The sequence below is a fragment of the Biomphalaria glabrata genome, chromosome 5 (genome assembly GCF_947242115.1).
Source record: "Biomphalaria glabrata chromosome 5, xgBioGlab47.1, whole genome shotgun sequence".
In the NCBI taxonomy this organism is placed as follows: domain Eukaryota; kingdom Metazoa; phylum Mollusca; class Gastropoda; family Planorbidae; genus Biomphalaria; species Biomphalaria glabrata.
The window spans coordinates 34,654,817-34,674,271 of NC_074715.1; the positions used below are offsets into that span (position 1 = coordinate 34,654,817).

Sequence of the window (19,455 nt, forward strand, 5' to 3'; positions counted from 1 at the left end):
TGGGCTGCCAGTAGTGTGCTATGTGGGCTGCCTGGTAGTGTGGTATGTGGGCTGCCTGGTCACGTGGTATGTGCTCGTGTCGTCTCGATAGCCCTGGCTTCGAACCCTGCTCGCCGCTGCAATCCCTTCCCGTCCCTTGAGAGGTTTGGGCTAGGATGTAATCATCATCAATTCTGAGGGAACATCCGAAACATGTCAAACAAACTATGAAAGGTCAGATCGCTACCTGAGACTACGATATTGAAATGCTTCCCCCCCCCCACTCCCATAAATTATAGGCGAGGTGTTCACAAGGCACAAGATATCAGTTTTCTCTTTTTTTTTTTTTGGTGGAGATTCTATAACTATCATAAATTTTTTTTGTGTGCACTAACAATTGAATCGATTTTTTCTATCATTGTTTCATTTTGTTTTGGACAATATTATCTTATCTTATATAATGCAGACGTTACTTTAAAAAAGAAGATGATTACATCCTACGCGTCATGCATCTAGTCATGCATGTTAACCAATGACTTAAATTCTGCCAAGTCACTGGTTTTCCTGGCTGGCTAAGGCAACCCATTCCATGCTCTAATAGCACTAGGAAAGAAGAAGGATTTGTAAAGATTTGTCCTAGCATATTAAAACTTACAACAAATTATAATGTTAGTGACATAACAGTAATCACACAACAAACTTAAATCCCAAATCTAATAATGAATACTACTAACTATTGTTCTTTACAGAAAAAATACGTTTGAACTCAAATGGCTACATGTATAAACTATAGTATATATATTATTCTTTTCAAACACATAATGAAATAAGCATATATAATGTGACAAAGACATTTAGTGTCAAAACTTCCAGCGCCAATTCGTCCCGCGCCAAAACGTCAAGATTCGTTCTGTTTTGACCCTGGTCTAAATGAGGAATAAATTAATGGAGAAATAGAAATTTAGTGAATGTCTGGGCAGTACAATCTACCGCAGAAACACTTTTAAATAGATAGGGTGGTTGGAAATGCAAGCCTTGACTTTCTCATAAAGGTGGTAAATTATAAGCTTATACTCCAAGGGTAGATCTAGTCATCTAGATCTCGTGGTTACTGGTACATTTCATTATTTATAGATTCACTCAATTAAGTATTCCCCCCCCCACTAAACGAGTTACATTTTGAGTAAATTTACGCTACACTCTTATTCGAATAAATGTCCTTTTTAAGACCAACATGTCCATAAACTGAGTAAGAGTTTGGAGCAATAAGAACTCCACAGAAACGTAGAACTTGATGTCAGACATTTACGTCTCTTCTGACCTTTTATACGTTTTCTGGTTGTGGAGATAAGCTTGAGGAGTATCAGTACTAACTACATTCTGTGTGTGTGTGAGAAGATAAGCTTGAGGAGTATCAGTACCAACTACATTCTGTGTGTGTGTGTGAGAAGATAAGCTTGAGAAGTATCAGTACCAACTACATTCTGTGTGTGTGTGTGAGAAGATAAGCTTGAGAAGTATCAGTACCAACTACATTCTGTGTGTGTATGTGTGAGATAAGCTTGAGGAGTATCAGTACCAACTACATTCTGTGTGTGTGTGTGAGATAAGCTTGAGGAGTATCAGTACCAACTACATTCTGTGTGTGTGTGTGAGATAAGCTTGAGGAGTATCAGTACCAACAACATTCTGTGTGTGTGTGTGTGATAAGCTTGAAGAGTATCAGTACCAACTACATTCTTTGTGTGTGTGTATGTGTGAGATAAGCTTGAGGAGTATCAGTACCAACTACATTCTGTGTGTGTGTGTGAGAGAAGATAAGCTTGAGGAGTATCAGTACCAACTACATTCTGTGTGTGTGTGTATGTGTGTAAATGTGAGATAAGCTTGAGGAGTATCAGTACCAACTACATTCTGTGTGTGTGTGTATGTGTGAGAGGTGACCGGTCACTTCATCCCCGGTCACTTCATCCCCGGTCACTTCATCCCCGGTCATTTCATCCCCGGTCACTTCATCCTCGGTCACTTCATCCCCGGTCATTTCATCCCCTGGTCATTTCATCCCCTGGTCACTTCATCCCCCGGTCACTTCATCCCCCGGTCATTTCATCCCCTGGTCAGTTCATCCCCCGGTCATTTCATCCCCTGATATTTTCATCATCTGATCATTTTATCTAACAAAAAAGTATTAAATGAGCAATATTTAATGTATTCCTTTTTTATTTAAATGACAAAATAGTAACACTTTAGATTAGAATAAAATTAAAATTAAATGCCATTAAAAAGTATAAAAATTTAGCATGTAAAAATAAAGAGGTAATGTAAAAAAAAAGTGTTTTTGTATTGATCTATCAGTAAGATTAATTTTAAGGATATAGGAATCTCATCATGACGGGTATTTATGTTCACATAACTATAGGCCCACCAGTTTCGATAGCTAAATTGAATATCAATAATCAAAATACATTCATATACATGTAGAAATGAAATATCGATAGAAATAAAGTCCTATAACACAATTTGTGACTTTAATGTTTAAAAGGAAGTCCGCCTTTATTAGAAAAAAAAAACTTTTCAACTTTTTCAAGGCTAAAAATGACTCGCCCATTTTCAAGAAAGAGCGATTGAAAAATAAAATAAAGTGAAACATCATCGTACTTTCACCACACCTTGGCCTTTGATGATAAGTTACCAGCGGCACGGTCATAATTATTCTAATCGCACTTCTATCTCTCAAAAGATTCCCTCTACTTGCACCACACCTTGGCCTTTATTGATAAGTTATCAGCGGCACGGTCATAATTATTCTAATCGCACTTCTATCTCTCAAAAGATTCCCTCTACTTGCACCACACCTTGGCCTTTATTGATAAGTTATCAGCGGCACGGTCATAATTATTCTAATCGCACTTCTATCTCTCAAAAGATTCCCTCTACTTGCACCACACCTTGGCCTTTATTGATAAGTTATCAGCGGCACGGTCATAATTATTCTAATCGCACTTCTATCTCTCAAAAGATTCCCTCTACTTGCACCACACCTTGGCCTTTATTGATAAGTTATCAGCGGCACGGTCATAATTATTCTAATCGCACTTCTATCTCTCAAAAGATTCCCTCTACTTGCACCACACCTTGGCCTTTATTGATAAGTTATCAGCGGCACGGTCATAATTATTCTAATCGCACTTCTATCTCTCAAAAGATTCCCTCTACTTGCACCACACCTTGGCCTTTATTGATAAGTTATCAGCGGCACGGTCATAATTATTCTAATCGCACTTCTATCTCTCAAAAGATTCCCTCTACTTGCACCACACCTTGGCCTTTATTGATAAGTTATCAGCGGCACGGTCATAATTATTCTAATCGCACTTCTATCTCTCAAAAGATTCCCTCTACTTGCACTACACCTTGGCCTTTGATCATTACGCTATAGATAAGTACACATCCAGATTTACCATATAATATTAGATTTCTCATTAAGAATACAAAGTGGAAGAGGAAACACCATAAACCCATTAGTAATATGTCTTAAAATGTCAAAAAGAAAGCATTCTAAATAATCATATTTATATATAAAATATTTAATTGGGGATGAAGTGACCGGGGGATGAAGTGACCAGGGGATGAAATGACCAGGGGATGAAGTGACCGGGGATGAAGTGACCGGGGATGAAGTGACCGGGGATGAAGTGACCGGGGATGAAGTGACCGGGAACCGTGTGAGATAAGCTTGAAGAGTATCAGTACCAACTACATTCTGTGTGTGTGTGTATGTGTGAGATAAGCTTGAGGAGTATCAATACCAACTACATTCCAAAAAAAAAGTGTGTGTGTGTGTGAGGTGGAGGCAAGGTAGATTTGAAAAGGTGCATATAAAGTTATACACTTTTAGTATTTCTCTAATTGCGACATTTATAAATAGACATGTCACATATCCGCTAGTCACTAACACCTGGTGGTCATCGATTTCGACGGATGCAATGCGCAGCAAACGTTTTCGATTTTTGAAAGGTTTGAAATCACGTGGTCTTTTAAAAAAAAATCTTATGTTCCAAATAGATCTATTACATGGTGATACAGTCATTAATCTTTTTAACATAAAGTCATTAGACCGCTGTTTCTTTTACCCACCTAAAAAAAAAATTGAGAAATGTAATGAAAAGAAAAAAAACTTGAGGATTTATAATTATAACACGATATCAACTATAATTATAACACGATATCAACTATAATTATAACACGATATCAACTATAATTATAACACGATGTTCCTGTTTTTCCTTGCTTAAAACTTTCCAGTATGCTTCACATCGACATGTATGCAGAAAAAAAAAAAGAATTATCTTTGGTAAGCATTCAATAAAAATAGTTCTTTTTTTTTTGGGGGGGGGGGGAGTAGTGCTTCGTAGGTAATAAAATAAAAACACTCCCAGCACTAAATCGACACCTTTAGCCAGCAAGCGGGGGTCGGGGATGAGCCTCGTCGTCGAGCTTTTTTCTTAATTCTGAGATTTAGTAATTAATTTTCCTGACTCCTGCAACGCATTTTTTTTCTCATAAAAATAGCGCAGGTCGAATAAAGTTTAAGTACGAAATAGTGTTATGGACTAATATTGAAGCATTTTCCTGAACTCTGACCAGCAGGAAGTCATACTTCTGTTATTTACAGAGAGCACTATTCCTCCAAGTAAAACAAAACAACAACAACTGGTCAAATGAAGTCTAAGGAAGACGGTGACAGCACTGGCCAATATAATAATGTAACATTCGAGGTGCATGTAAGTAGAACACAAGTACGTGATATTTCATTTTGTTTTCAAGGCGGCACCATAAGGTCGGCAGAACAATGGGGGTTTTGGAACATTACTTATGTCAAACAACGCTTCTAGGACTGTACTCGTGTAATCTTCTTGTTCAAATTTTGTAGTGGTTTACATTGGCTCCTGTAACAAAATTAATACCAAGATTTTTAATCATTTTAAACTGTGATGTCCGAATAACGGCCATATCCTGCCTCTCAAAATTCCTGCCCCACTGCATATTTAAACTGCAGAGGCTCATTTACATTGGACACCATGAACATTTCCGGTCACGTGGTCCGTAGCATGCAGGCTCGAAATTTTTTGGCTTCCAGAAGGAAATGCGTTGGGCACCAATCAAAAATAAAAAAACAAAATAAATAAATAAAACTGTCCAGAGTAACGCCAAGACAGAAAATGTATCCTGCTTTATGTCTGAATGTGTCTGCACCCAACAATCTGACATCAATTAACCTCAATGTACGCTTTTCTTTGGATTGTATTGTGAAGCAGTTTGGCATTTTGTCAATAGCGCTTTAGTCTAATTAGTTTGAAGTTGTTGTTTTTTTTTTCACATTGGCTGCAAATTTATTTCTATTCAACTAATGTCAATTATCCATTAGAGTTGGGTGGACTCAGGGGCACCCTAAAAATCTCAAAATTCAAAATCCCAGTCTTCACCGGAATTCCAACCCGAGACCCCTCCGTCAGGAAGTTTAACACTCAGCCACCTAGACCCTTTATGTTTAATTCTTTATGAATACATAGTTTCAATCAAACAACTAACTCAACTCTTTCGTTAACTCCTAGCCTCCCTTGAGGTTTGACTTGACATGGACTTGTTAGGCGCTTCCGCGCTGTGTCTAATGCAGATAAACCAAACAGAGGTAACACTGAAATAACGAAATCCAATCTTAAGGCGAAAGGCCATAAGATAAGTTAGTGGACGCTGATAGTGAATATCGAAAAAGGAAACAAAAGTTACCCTTTCAGACCTAGTAGTCTATAGGGCAGATGATGTAAAGGTCATCTGGTTCTATGGCCAACGGTTAACGAGGGTGTCATGTGGCCAGCACAACGACCAACCGCCTTCACTTTTCCCCAACTAATGTCAGGTACCCATTAGATCTGGGTGGACTCAGAGGCGCGGATTCGAACCCCGGTCACCGGTTCAGAAGCCAAGCGCTTTACCGTTCAGCCACCGCGCCTCCATCGAACAAGAAGTTTTATAATAAACCGTCGAATATCGTCAAGATAAATCTCTACGTTCACGAAAGACTCCTCTCTCTAAAGTGGTCTAAAGGAGTCTCTTTGCATCGGTTTACATTTCTCTACTCTTTCTCAAAACGTAGTCTTCTTTCTACTAGTCGCGCTATTGTCTTTAAGTCAAAACTTCCCATATTTACGAAACAAAAAACTAATTTCCATTCGTGCCACGACAACTAAAAAGGTTCCAAACTACCCACTATTCTCCCCTCGTACTTCAAAAAATAAATTCTCAAATTGTTCAAGAAAGGACTTTAAAAAAAAAGCTTTTCGTCAATCCAGCTTAAAACTATTTCGTTGTAGCACTGTTCTCTCGGTCATGTGACACAGGTCATAAAGCCCCTATTGTTATTCCACTAGATCAATACGCTCCGATTGTACGCAAGATAAACATTCATTAATTACTACAGCCATTCAATCCCATCCTACGCCGGCATAAATAGTCCTGGAAAAAGGAGAGAAAAAAAGTTCCACCCGGACAATTACTCATATTTGTAGGTCTACACTTTGGATAAAACAGTATTTAAAACAAAAACTTAAAAAAAAAACAACTGAGCAATACAATTGTTCATGAAATAAGGAGACCTTTCTTTTTATTGTAAAATCACATTTTTTTTGTATTGTTCATCATTTAGAAAAACTCATTTGGTATTTGTACAGTGCAAAAAAAAAATAATAAATTAGGAACATATCTCCCCTGGAGACGTTGGTTGTCACGAAAGGCAATAAAACTTTGTAACATTTCCGCTATATTACGCTCTGTACTTTTTCATTACTTTACTCTCAATAAGTGGCAGTGCGGTGAAGGTTTAAAGCCATTTGCTGCCCTTTTGATACCGACCAATTTCTCACTCACTCACTTGTAAAAACCTGAAAGTTTTAAAAAAATTACTTAGAAGTATCTAAAATGTAAACTGCTTCCGTGAATCATAAAGAAATAAAATCCTCTACTAGTCATTCAAGAGATTTGATTGATAGCTTGATACGTGTTAATTATTCTGAAATCTAAGTTCTGGCATTTCCCTAATACTCCAACTTAATTAGACCACGTTCTTGTTTATAGCAATCGCCCTCTGTACAGTTCATGACCTTTAGTTCAGACATTGACTGCCCCGTCTTCTATAGCTAAACACACACACACACCAGACTTGCCCATCATTATGCGCCCTAATATTTACAGAGATATACAAATATATATTTGAACAGCCCATAAGTCTAGGACTATCAGAGACTGTAGTTTCTGCAGACACACTTTCAGGAGTAAATCAAATAATGCTTAGACTAATTCAAACAAACGTTTCCTGACTCGTTAAAAGACGAGATGTCAAGCGCGTGCCTCTTGAACCCAGGGTTAAGGCTCTTTTCTTGGTTAAAAAAAAAAGGAAATATTGATTAAAACCAAATGCACCATAGTACGGATAGTTGTTCCTATTTTCCGTTTCAACAAAATATCACTTCTAGCACGCAGGCCTGTAATAGATCAACAGGTCATATCACTTCTAGCACGCAGGCCTGTAATAGATCAACAGGTCATATCACTTCTAGCACGCAGGCCTGTAATTGATCAACAGGTCATATCACTTCTAGCACGCAGGCCTGTAATAGATCAACAGGTCATATCACTTCTAGCACGCAGGCCTGTAATAGATCAACAGGTCATATCACTTCTAGCACGCAGGCCTGTAATAGATCAACAGGTCATATCACTTCTAGCACGCAGGCCTGTAATAGATCAACAGGTCATATCACTTCTAGCACGCAGGCCTGTAATAGATCAACAGGTCATATCACTTCTAGCACGCAGGCCTGTAATAGATCAACAGGTCATATCACTTCTAGCACGCAGGCCTGTAATAGATCAACAGGTCATATCACTTCTAGCACGCAGTCCTGTAATAGATCAACAGGTCATATCACACAGAGAACAAAATAAACACAGCTAAAAACATAAAACATTTGATCTATGCCATTAAAAAAAAATGACCTCTGACCTCCCACACAACAACATTGAAAAAGAAAAGCCTGGAGCCATTTCCTATTGATTTTTCTAGTCTCTCATCGACTTTGAACATTGTCCACAAACAGAACAGAAGTCTACAAGTTTGAGATATAGATAATAACATCAAATATTTTACAGTGATATCAAATAACTTTATTTAAGGAAAAAATACTAAAGGGAAATCTGTGTAATCAAAACGATAGCTTCGAAACGTGAATCTAAAACTATTTGAAAAAAAGATTATCTGCTCTGAATTATAAAAAAAAAAACGTCAGTCTCATTCGTACTCTATACATTCAACTGAAACGCATTTATACACTTTTTGAATGTTCTATGAGTTTAAGTAAATACTAAGTGTCACAGATATATATATATAATTCTCTTCATGGCCCAACCATGCGTTTCACCACGATAGAGTCATGGAAAGACAACTCTTTTATTTCTACAAGTCGGACTAGAGTTATCTCACGTAACTTTCACCTCGACAGAGAACCGGTACGTGACGTTTTGGCGCCGCCGTTTTGGCGACGGGACGTTTTGGCGCGAGCCGTTTTGGCGACGGGACGTTTTGGCGCGAGCCGTTTTGGCGACGGGACGTTTTGGCGCGAGATATCATTTGACGATTATTTAATAAGCACGTAGCTTTTATAACAATGTTTATTTCACTCTACCATAATATTGTATGTATAGTATGAATTCTAACACCGTTCAGCGAATTGGTTTTTTTTTAATTACAAGGTTTTGCTTATTTCATGAATATAGGCCTATAATAAGTCAGATTCCTGAATGGTAATGACATGCTATATGTGAGTTCTGCTAATCGCACTGGATGACATTTTTGGATTTCTATCCAAAAGATTTTTTTTTTATTTGACAATAGTGTAATATACGAACTAGCTAAGTGTCACACTTTAATATAACAAAAACCACTTTAACATCTAAAGCTCTATTACGCTGAATGACGACAATAACTCCACACATAGTAAAGATCAAGACACAGAATGTAAACAAACACTATGGACGACAATAGATAGAAACAAATTCACGACACTAAGATACTTTGAAAAGATATATTTTGAGAAATTGGGTAGGGGTGATTTGGGTGACAATACAGTCATTAAATAAACCAATGTTAATGTAAACAAATAATTGCATCAATTTTTAGTCTATCATCGTTTCATTTTGTTTTTGATTTTTGTTTTTAATTTTAAAGTAATATCTTAAAAAACTTTTTTGACAATAACAGTGTGCCTCTTAATAAACACACATACACAAGCCAAAATGTTTATTAAAGAAAATGATGTGAAAACAAACACACATTTACATTTAGAACGTGAAAAATATGTCTTAACACACAACACTCATGCAAAACATAGATATGAATAATTCTTTTAAAAGAAATAATACAATAAACGTACATAATGTATTTAGCGCCAAAACGTCCCGTCGCCAAAATGGCTCGCGCCAAAACGACATTCGCGCCAAAACGGCGGCGCCAAAACGTCCTGCTTCGACAGAGAACACGGCTCAGAAAAAAAAGAGGGGGGGGTGGGGTGGGGAGAACAAGTAATCTTTCTCTTTATACATTCTAAATTTGACGAATTTGCATACGCTGCCGCCTCTTTCGGTTTATCTATAAACCTCGGGAAAACAGAAGTCATGTTCCAGAAGTCACCCAATAAAACTTACTTAGCCCCAATGAACGTATGCCAAAGGCGGTCTTTTTTTGGTGAGCTCAAAGGTGGTCGACATAACAGAGTCGCCCCACGGAAACGCTTCAAAGACCAGCTTAGGCGCCAACTTGCCTTAGCTGACATAGAAGAGAGCACCTAGTTGCATGCGGCCTCAGAACGAGACAGCTGGAGGTCACTCACAAAGGCGCGGGATACACATTTCAGACCAAAAGAAAATCCGCTGCGCAGAAAATCTAAATCGACCACATGCGGCCAATGGCTATAAATCTGTGTGAAGCGAACTAAACCATTTCTCAGTAAGCAACCATTAAGAGGTAAAACAAACCTTTCTGCAAAATTTACATAGAACGCTTTTGTCTGGTAGCCTACACCCAAACGCTTCAAAGAGTTATTGACAAAAAAGTTTATTTATTTGCATAAGATCTAGTTTTTTTCTACAATTTAAAAATAATATGCAGTGTTTTTTAGTTTATTTTGAAAAAGAAGTCAAAATGACAAAATACCTATTAAAATAAGTAGACCTAGGGAAAAAATTGCTTAAAAATTACGGAATATGTGTGTTGTTCTTTTATGCATTATAGATCTATATAGAAAGCGGCCCTATATGGAAATACCGAAAATAAAATACAAAGGTCTTATCTTCTTATCTTATATAATACAGACGTTACTTCAAAAAAGAAGATGATTACGTCCTACGCGTCATGCATTCAGTCATAACCAATGATCTAAATTATGCCAAGTTACTGGTTTTCCTGGCTGGCTAAGGCAACCCATTCCATGCTCTAATAGCACTACGGAAGAAGGTCTGATAGAAAGCTTGCGGTTTTTCGCGAATAGCGGTCCAAAGGTTGCGATACTGTCAAAAAACCGTTCTTAACTGGTGATTACAAGGTGAAAGAGAGAAGATATAAACAGGTTATACTGAGGTGAGATCTAAGTGGTATACATATTATACAATACTTTTATTAAGGTAATGAATGATTAAGTTACCATCAATATTGGCAGTAGCATTTTTATGTTCAATTAGGAAAGATGTCATTTAATGGGAAAAAACAACAACTTTAGAAATCAAATAGACCCAAATAATGAACATTTAATGACTAGATAAAATAAATTGTCAATGCACAAAATTGGAAATAGACTTCGCGTTTCAGTCTTGTTAGAACAAGATGACTATTTTATTCGTCTTTAATGTTCTCTGCGCACAGAACATCAACTCTGTGCTGATCTCACAAGAAATTGGAACTCATAAATTTCCAGTCCTTCTTCTTCTTCTTCGTTCTCATTGTTATGTTGGAGTGTTTAGATGACTAGACCAATACATGAGATGAACTGCGCAGTGGTTTCCAAATCAGGGAGCTCTCCATAATATAGTTTCCTTTCTATTGGGGTGATTTGAGGCCAATGTCTTATACGGGCCTCTTAGTAAAGAGAGCAGTTTTGGAGGACGTGGTCTGCATTCTCTGGTGATACTCCACATGGGCAGATTTCACTGGTTCCAATTTTGAGCTTCCGGTGCATGTGTTTTCAGTCCTCTCGCTATTTCTCTCCCTCTCTCCACATTTATCTCACCATCTCTTTCTTTCTTTCTAGCCTTTCTCTCTCTTTCTCTCTCTCTCTCTCTCTCTCTGTCTCTCTAAAGATAGATAGATAGATAGTTAGATAGATAGATAGATAGATAGACAGACAGACAGACAGACAGACAGACAGACAGACAGACAGACAGATAGATAGATAGATAGATAGATAGATAGATAGATAGATAGATAGATAGATAGATAGATAGATAGATAGATTTTACGTGCGTGTAACTGCGCACATAAGAAAATAAAAAGCTGACATAATTCGAGAGAATGCTTTACAAAATAGAACAACGACTGGATTAATTGCATGAAGAAAGTGTTTGCAGTATTTAGTTTATATTTCTGTTAGAAACCTTGTTGTTGAATGAGTTGAGTGATAGGCAACAATCAACGAAAAGGCACGAAATAAAGTTTGAGGAGTTTGTGACTCTTATAAGTTATATATTGTTGTCTAAATAAGTTATATATTGTTGTCTAAATAAGTTATATATTGTTGTCTAAATAAGTTATATATTGTTGTCTAAATAAGTTATATATTGTTGTCTAAATAAGTTATATATTGTGGTCTAAATAAGTTATATATTGTTGTCTAAATAAGTTATATATTGTTGTCTAAATAAGTTATATATTGTGGTCTAAATAAGTTATATATTGTTGTCTAAATAAGTTATATATTGTTGTCTAAATAAGTTATATATTGTGGTCTAAATAAGTTATATATTGTTGTCTAAATAAGTTATAATATTGTTGTCTAAATAAGTTATATATTATTGTCTAAATAAAAGAGTTTATTTATATTTACATCTCATAAGCTACTTATCTTGACTCATTCAATGTTAGAAACTGAACTGGTTCATATATGAAAAAAAATTGCCTTTTATTTCTTTTGTTTAAATGTTTCAAAAAAGTTTTTAAATTTATTTAGTGTTAAAGGCATTTTTAAAAATCATCAAAATGTTTCTAGATGTAATTCTCGAATGCTTTCTAACACCTGACAATGTTTACTTACCTGTATTGAACTCATGAAATGTCCAGATATTGTGTTAATTAAGATCCGACCAGAAGGACTACGCGAAGAGCAATGAACAACTTCAAGAGAAAAACATCAACTTAGATGATTGCTTTGACGTGGTTGTAACCGCTAACAAGGGTCGATAACCAAGTGCTCACCTACAGTTCAGATACGCAACTCACTCTCTGTAATGGGAGACAAACAAGAGAGAGAGAGTGAGGAAAGGAGGCAGTAACCGCTAACTCTCATGGAGAGGCTATTTTACGTTGGCCCTCGTACAGTCAATAAGCTTTCAGTTTCGTCTGCAATACGGAGAAAAGAAGAGTCTGGGATCCAGACGAACTTGAAGCAGAGGTCGTCAAGGGAGGGAAGTGGGCAAGTCGGAAATAAATGACCAGTTGAAAATATTAAAACATTGGCTCAGGCTAGATTTTAAATTGGAGAGGCCTGTATCCTATGACACACAAACCAGACGCACACATGAACAATTGAATGGCCCAGGTCTGTTTCCTCTCGCGAAGAGGACACTGGGGATCGTTTAGCAGTGATTTACTGCAGTCAAGCTGCGTTTGGGTTTGTGTTTGTATTTGTGTTTGTATGCAATAGATTGACACCCTGGAAGAGGAGGGACATATCATCTCTTTTTGTCAACAGATCGATTTCATTACTTTGAGTCTATCCCCCCCCCTTCCGTTTTCTCACTTGCAAAATCTATCACCGTGTAGTTTGTTACTGCAGCTGTCAGCCAGATAATCTTTGTCAGCCAGATAATCTTTGTCAGCCAGATAATCTTTGTCAGCCAGATAATCTTTGCTATTGGATAGCAAGTGCCTTCTTAAGTTTCCCAACAGTACACTCCGGCCATGTGCAACAGGGCGTGACATCCAGTGGAAGGTAGCTAAAAACAACAGACAATGAATGGGGCGAGGAAAGTGTGTCACAATTTATGACACATTGATTATTAGCGGCCCCCGAAAGGGGAAAAGACGCTATTAGTTTTGTGCGAAATGTCTGTCCGTCTGTCCGTCTGACCGTCTGTCCGTCTGTCCGTCCGTCCCGTTTAGATCTCGTAAACTAGAAAAGATATTGAAAATCCGACATCACAATATTTTAGACCATTCAAAGTTCTGATGCAACGGCTACTTTTTTTTTCTGAAAGCGAAAAATCTAATTTTTAAAATCAGTTATGCAAGCAGTTTTTTAAAGAGAAAAAGCTAATTAGTATGCATTATAAGTTAGACCTAAATTAAAACGAAAAGTAATCTTGTAAACTTCATTTTCGTTAACTTTTTTTTTTGTTGAGCATTCGAATAAGTAATTGGGCCTTTTCGAAACAATTACATCAATTATAAGACTTCAGTTAGGCCAGGAGAGGCGCGGTAGCTGAGTGGCAAAGCGCTTGGGCCCTGGGTTCGAATCCTGGTGAAGACTAGGATTTTCAACTTCGGAATACTTAGGCGCCTCTGAGTCCACCCAGCTCCAATGGGTACCTGATATTAGTTGGGGAAAAGTAAAGGCGGTTGGTCGTTGTGCTGGCTACATGACACCCTCGTTAACCGTAGGCCACAAAAACAGATGAACTTTACATCATCTGCCCTATAGACCACAAGGTCTGAAAGGGGAACTAGTTAGGCCAGGTTCACATCTAACTTTGCATTCACTTGTACCCATCCTTTGATCTGCTGTACTGTTGGGGCACTACACAAGATCTGTCAACCTTCCTTCTCCATTCTTATCTCTCATTTGTCTTTGATATAATTTCATTTGGATGTTCTTTCTGAAAATATTGAAGCCTGCCTGGGTGGACCACTTCGGGGGCCAATTTTGAGTCTGTGTTTCCACACAAACTGTCTTTGTAATCTTGTTATTATTATTTTTCTTTTTTTTCTGCAAACATTTGAGGTTTTCAGTCATAAAATCATACATTTATCATTATTTGAATTAAAAAAAAAATTTTGCCATGGTTTTGTTTAAAAATGTACTTAATTATATAACGTGTACACAGGGACGTCGCTGAGGTTGTGTCCCCCCCTCCCCCCCCCCCCCCGTCTCTAAGCACATTGCCCAATAAAGTATGTCGCTGGTTTACTTATGTAACTATAACATGCTACAAAGAACTAATTACCTACATTCTTTGATTTGAACACAAATGTAAAATGGGCGCCGATTCGTTATTTTATTGTTGATTATTTCTGACCTTTGATCTGATTAGTGTCACCCAGTGCATTGCTCATCCCTCACAGCCTCTACACCCCCTCCCCACGCGACGCCACTGATGGTGCACAAAGTTTATTCTATATACTAGAAATCTTCCTAAACATCCTGGGCCTGGAACTGACTGGACCTGGGCCTGGAACTGACTGGACCTGGGCCTGGGACTAACTGGACCTGGGCCTGGAACTGATTGGACCTGGGCCTGGAACTGACTGGACCTGGGCCTGGGACTGACTGGACATGGGACTGGATGTATTGCCAATGAAAACATTCATTTTTCAAGTACGAGTCTTTAACTATTTTAGTACTAATCTATTCAGTGACCTATATTTGCCCTCGCACCAGCGACCCGGCCTCCACTTCTTACTAGTATAATTTCGTATTTCTCGATTCCGACACAGAAAATATATACTGGCGGTCACTTATGATTGGGCCATGCCGACCTCTGCCCCGCCGATAACAAAACATCTTTATTAACCAGACATTACCATGTCTATATAGTCCGGTAGTTACCACGGGGAGTCAGTCTGGCACAGACAGCTCATACCGTCGTAACTTTTGATCTTCTCATTGGTGACCAGTATCAGCTGACAAGACAAAGAGAATACTTTATAGTGAAGGCTAAGTATGTTCCTCTTCTTGATATGGATGCGGGGGGGGGAGTAGGTCAACTGAGGGACACTCCATCGATCAAGAGCGGATCTATGATTTCAACATCTTGTAAAGATGAGCTGGAGTTAACATAAACGTGGGGACAGGGTCTGTCCATCTAGCGAAAGAAATTCTCTTGTTCACTTTAGGAATAAGTCTAAAATATTAAATCAATATCTAATTAAGTGAGCTTTAATAAATCCAAAGGAAACACAAATAAATGTTGTTTATGTCAGACTATAAATCTCTCAAGTATTTTCCAAATGGTCAGTAGAGAAAGAAGGCACGAAGTGTTGAAGACTTATGGTCAGTCTAGAATGGCCACAGAAGATTATCAGCGAACAGCATGGGAACAAAATAGACCCAGACATGAAATAAAACCTGGAAGCTGGGAGAGACTGGACAAATACAAAGAACAAACGGACTTTTTCCCAAAGTGCCAATTGGATGGAAACCACAACACAAAAAAACAACTAGTTGGCAGACTAAAGCAAACTTGGATGAGGCCAAAATGAAACAAACTTTGGCTGGGGGGGGGGGGTAAGAAGTGAGTGATTTCGGTAAACTGGGGGGTTTGTCTTCATATGTTACTGAGGGGTCTAGTCAGCAATATAAACAGAGCAGTAAAGAAATTGCGTGTTTTCTAAAGTATTTATGTCAAGTAAGAGTATATTGAGTATAGTGATTTGAACCAGAACCCACATTGTAAGGCTATCGGACCAATACAGAAATTGATAAGGAAACAAACAACAACGATTTCTTGGCACTTCGCTAAAAGAAAATGATATTTTGGACCACGTTATTTTAATAGTTTTATTTTAATTTTAATCTAAAAATTTCGATTTGGAAACGCAAAACGTTTTTGAAACCGTCAAGAAATCCCAAGAGTCAATGAACGACCAATCAAAGACAGAGGAGATGGGATTCTTGTAGGTTTAGTTTTCTGTTTAACAATGTGTCGATAGTCTAGAAACTATTAGTACATTGTAGTGAAGAAATATATGAATTGTTTCTACGGCCTCAACCACTGGTTTTAATGAACTATGAACTGAGTATGCCACTTAATTGTCATATTTCTTATACTGTACTAAGACCATTATTTAGACCTGACGATAAACAAGAAGGGAAAACAACTCTACTATCTTGAGAGAAATGTGTCTATTCAGAGCGTCGAGTGATGTATTGGCACGTAAGGAGGGCACTGCCAACATCGTTAGTGTTGAAGTCTCTCTTAGTGTAATCATATCTCACAGTTTGAAGTACAAACATAGCTCTTACTTAAGATTACATTATAGGAAATACATTAAGATACTTCTGACAGCGTTATATGAATAGATGGCTGCCTTGTATGCGCTTAGGACTGTCTTCTCTATAGTTCTGGTCTAGAACCCTGCCCGCCGCCATTTTCCATGGTCCTACTGAAGGTTTAGACACCGTTTAGATTAGAATGTAATACTTTTCACTTCCGAAACAGGAAAAAGAAACAAGTGCACCTGTACTTGCTGACCAATTCATGTCAACTCTTCTATTATTTCAAAACGTTTTAGTGGATATGTCTCTCTCATTTTCGGTTTTAATCGTTAGGTGTTTTAAATGAAACTTTCAACGTCTGCAACTTTTTATTTATTTTTAATTACCATTTTTTTGTTAAACATCATCAGTCTCGGATCACTCTGACCCAAGGATATAACACCAACACAATAGATAAAGCAATTCGGTTCTTCATTAGTTCAGGCTTCTGATAGCCTCCTGTTGATTGATGTTCCTCTCTCACATGTGATAGATAAAAGTCAATGGGTGCCTATTTCCTTCTAATATTGCTTCCAATGTTCGTGTCAATCAGTTTATCTACTTCCACGTTTTTTATCATGAATATAAGCTTAAGCTTTATATAACCATGCAATTTGTCTTTAGTTTGAGTTATCATCCTTGTGGATAGTTTCCAGACTTAGAAAAATTTAGATTATATTGAAATCAGATTTTGTAAAGTTCCTCCTGGCCTTCCTAAAAGCTTACTAAATGTCCAGCTAGGAGTCTCTTGTTTCTAGTCCGACACTCTCTTTTGTAATCACTTCTGTCTCTTCACCATTCATTTTTCTCAGTAGACGTCTCGGTATAATGGTCCCCTCAGGAAGAACGTTTTTAAGTCTGAGAATCTGACGACATGTCCGTACGCATGACAGTTTTATTTTCGACATAGTCATGAGGCCATCATAAGGTTTATAATTTGTATTTCTAATTCCGTTTTGAAAATCGTCATTTGATGTAATGGTTGTGTGTATTACATTTGATGTAGTGGTTGTGTGTATTACATTTGATGTAGTGGTTGTGTGTATTACATTTGATGTAGTGGTTGTGTGTATTACATTTGATGTAGTGGTTGTGTGTATTACATTTGATGTAATGGTTGTGTGTATTACATTTGATGTAGTGGTTGTGTGTATTACATTTGATGTAATGGTTGTGTGTATTACATTTGATGTAGTGGTTGTGTGTATTACATTTGATTTAATGGTTGTGTGTATTACATTTGATGTAGTGGTTGTGTGTATTAACTGTCATATTTATGTATTTTTTTCCGCTTTAAAGACCAGCTTAGGCGTCAACTTGCCTTACCTGACATAGTAGAGAGAGCCTGGTTGCCTGAGGCTTCAGAACGAGACAGCTGGAGGTCACTCACAAAGGCCGCAGGATACCAATTTGAGACAAAAGGAAAATCCGCTGCTGAAGACAGACGCAGACGACGAAAAGAAAATCTTAATCGACCACTGGCGGACAATGGTTATGCTTGCCATAGTGTGGCAAAATATGTAGGTCAAACTGGGGCTGCGCAGCCAAGAGAAATACTGCACTCCTCGTTAACCTTCGCACTGGAAGACAAGCTTTATTATGTATTGTTTATTGAGTTTTCTTGCTGGTATTGTTAGAGCGCTGTCCTTAGAATGATTTCACACAAAAAAAAAACAATAGATAGATAGATAAAGGGCCGGATTTAAGGTAGGGCAAGCGGGGCTACAATCCTGGAACCTTTACAAGAATGGGGCCTCCACAAAAGAAATGATAATATATCCTAATTTCGACGTGTCAGAAACTTTTTTCCTAACATTTTTCCCCTTTTTTTCGGCAAGCGAAAATGTGATACGCTTGTCGCATGTTCGGAATGAGTAAATATAACTTGGGATTTACGACAGTGCGTCTACCAAGGGCCTTACCGTCCATAAACTCAAAAATAGACACTTTTTAAAAACTAGAATATGCATATTAATTATTTATTTAATGGAAAGTGAAATAACATTAACAAGGACTCTAATTCTTTTTTTTTAAAGTACAGCATGCTTTAAGATATAAGTATTTTCATTTATAAGTGAATCTTTATTAAAGCTTGTAGGGGCCTCCACTGAACCCTACCCGGGCATCCACTGAACCCTACCCGGGCATCCACATACTTAAATCCGGCCCTGGATAGATAAATAAATAGATAGATTGACAGACAGATAAATAGATAGATAGATAGATAGATAGATAGATAGATAGATAGATAGATAGATAGATAGATAGATAGATAGATAGATGTACTACAGTTCCAAACAATGGTAAATTCCCTTCAAAAGAAATAGAGCGAAAAGATGTTTACCATTGTTTCTTGTAGTCCCACTCTTTAAAGTCTTGTTGACATCCTTCTAGCTCATATGTTGCGCTGACCACGAGATAGAACATTAAAGTCTTGTTGACATCCTTCTAGCTCATATGTTGCGCTGACCACGAGATAGAACATTAAAGTCTTGGTGACATCCTTCTAGCTCATATGTTGCGCTGACCACGAGATAGAACATTTGCTTCAAGCCCGAAGAGATTTTTTTCCATTAGTTGACAAGTCAACAAGTCATTTGTTTCTAACTCAGGTTTTGTTTTGTTTCTGTTCTCCCATTCTTATTTTTTCATTATTTGACAAAGCAAGAACTACAACTCTTGAAAAAAAATGTGACGGTATTTTAACGATCTCCTATCAATCAGTCACGTCCCACCAGATCTTCGGAACAACTTTCTGATCAGCGCCATGAATAGAAGATGAGTCGCTGTGAACATTGGACTCCCGGGACTGCTGACAACTTTAGTGAGATCTAAAAGGTCTGTGAGTGGAGGCAGTTGCATGGATACGACTTTCATTAAATGTTGCGTGAAGCTGATTGGTCTTACATTGTAGACAAAAAATGTGCCCTCAGAATGATAGATGCCAGATGTAGTCTCATAT

General features: G+C 37.6%; 1 protein-coding gene across 2 annotated transcripts in view; it reads right to left on the minus strand.

Moving 5' to 3' along the window:
- LOC106061134 (prostaglandin E2 receptor EP4 subtype-like) overlaps positions 1-19,455 on the minus strand; it is an 85,640-nt gene that overhangs the window by 22,207 nt on the left and 43,978 nt on the right. Inside the window, exon 3 of one of the 2 annotated variants that reach the window (XM_013219209.2) lies at positions 12,336-12,523. The exons of the other annotated variant lie outside the window; for it this stretch is intronic. The gene's annotated coding sequence lies outside the window, so the exon portion shown is untranslated. The remainder of the gene's footprint in view (positions 1-12,335; positions 12,524-19,455) is intronic. 2 annotated transcript variants of the gene reach the window in all.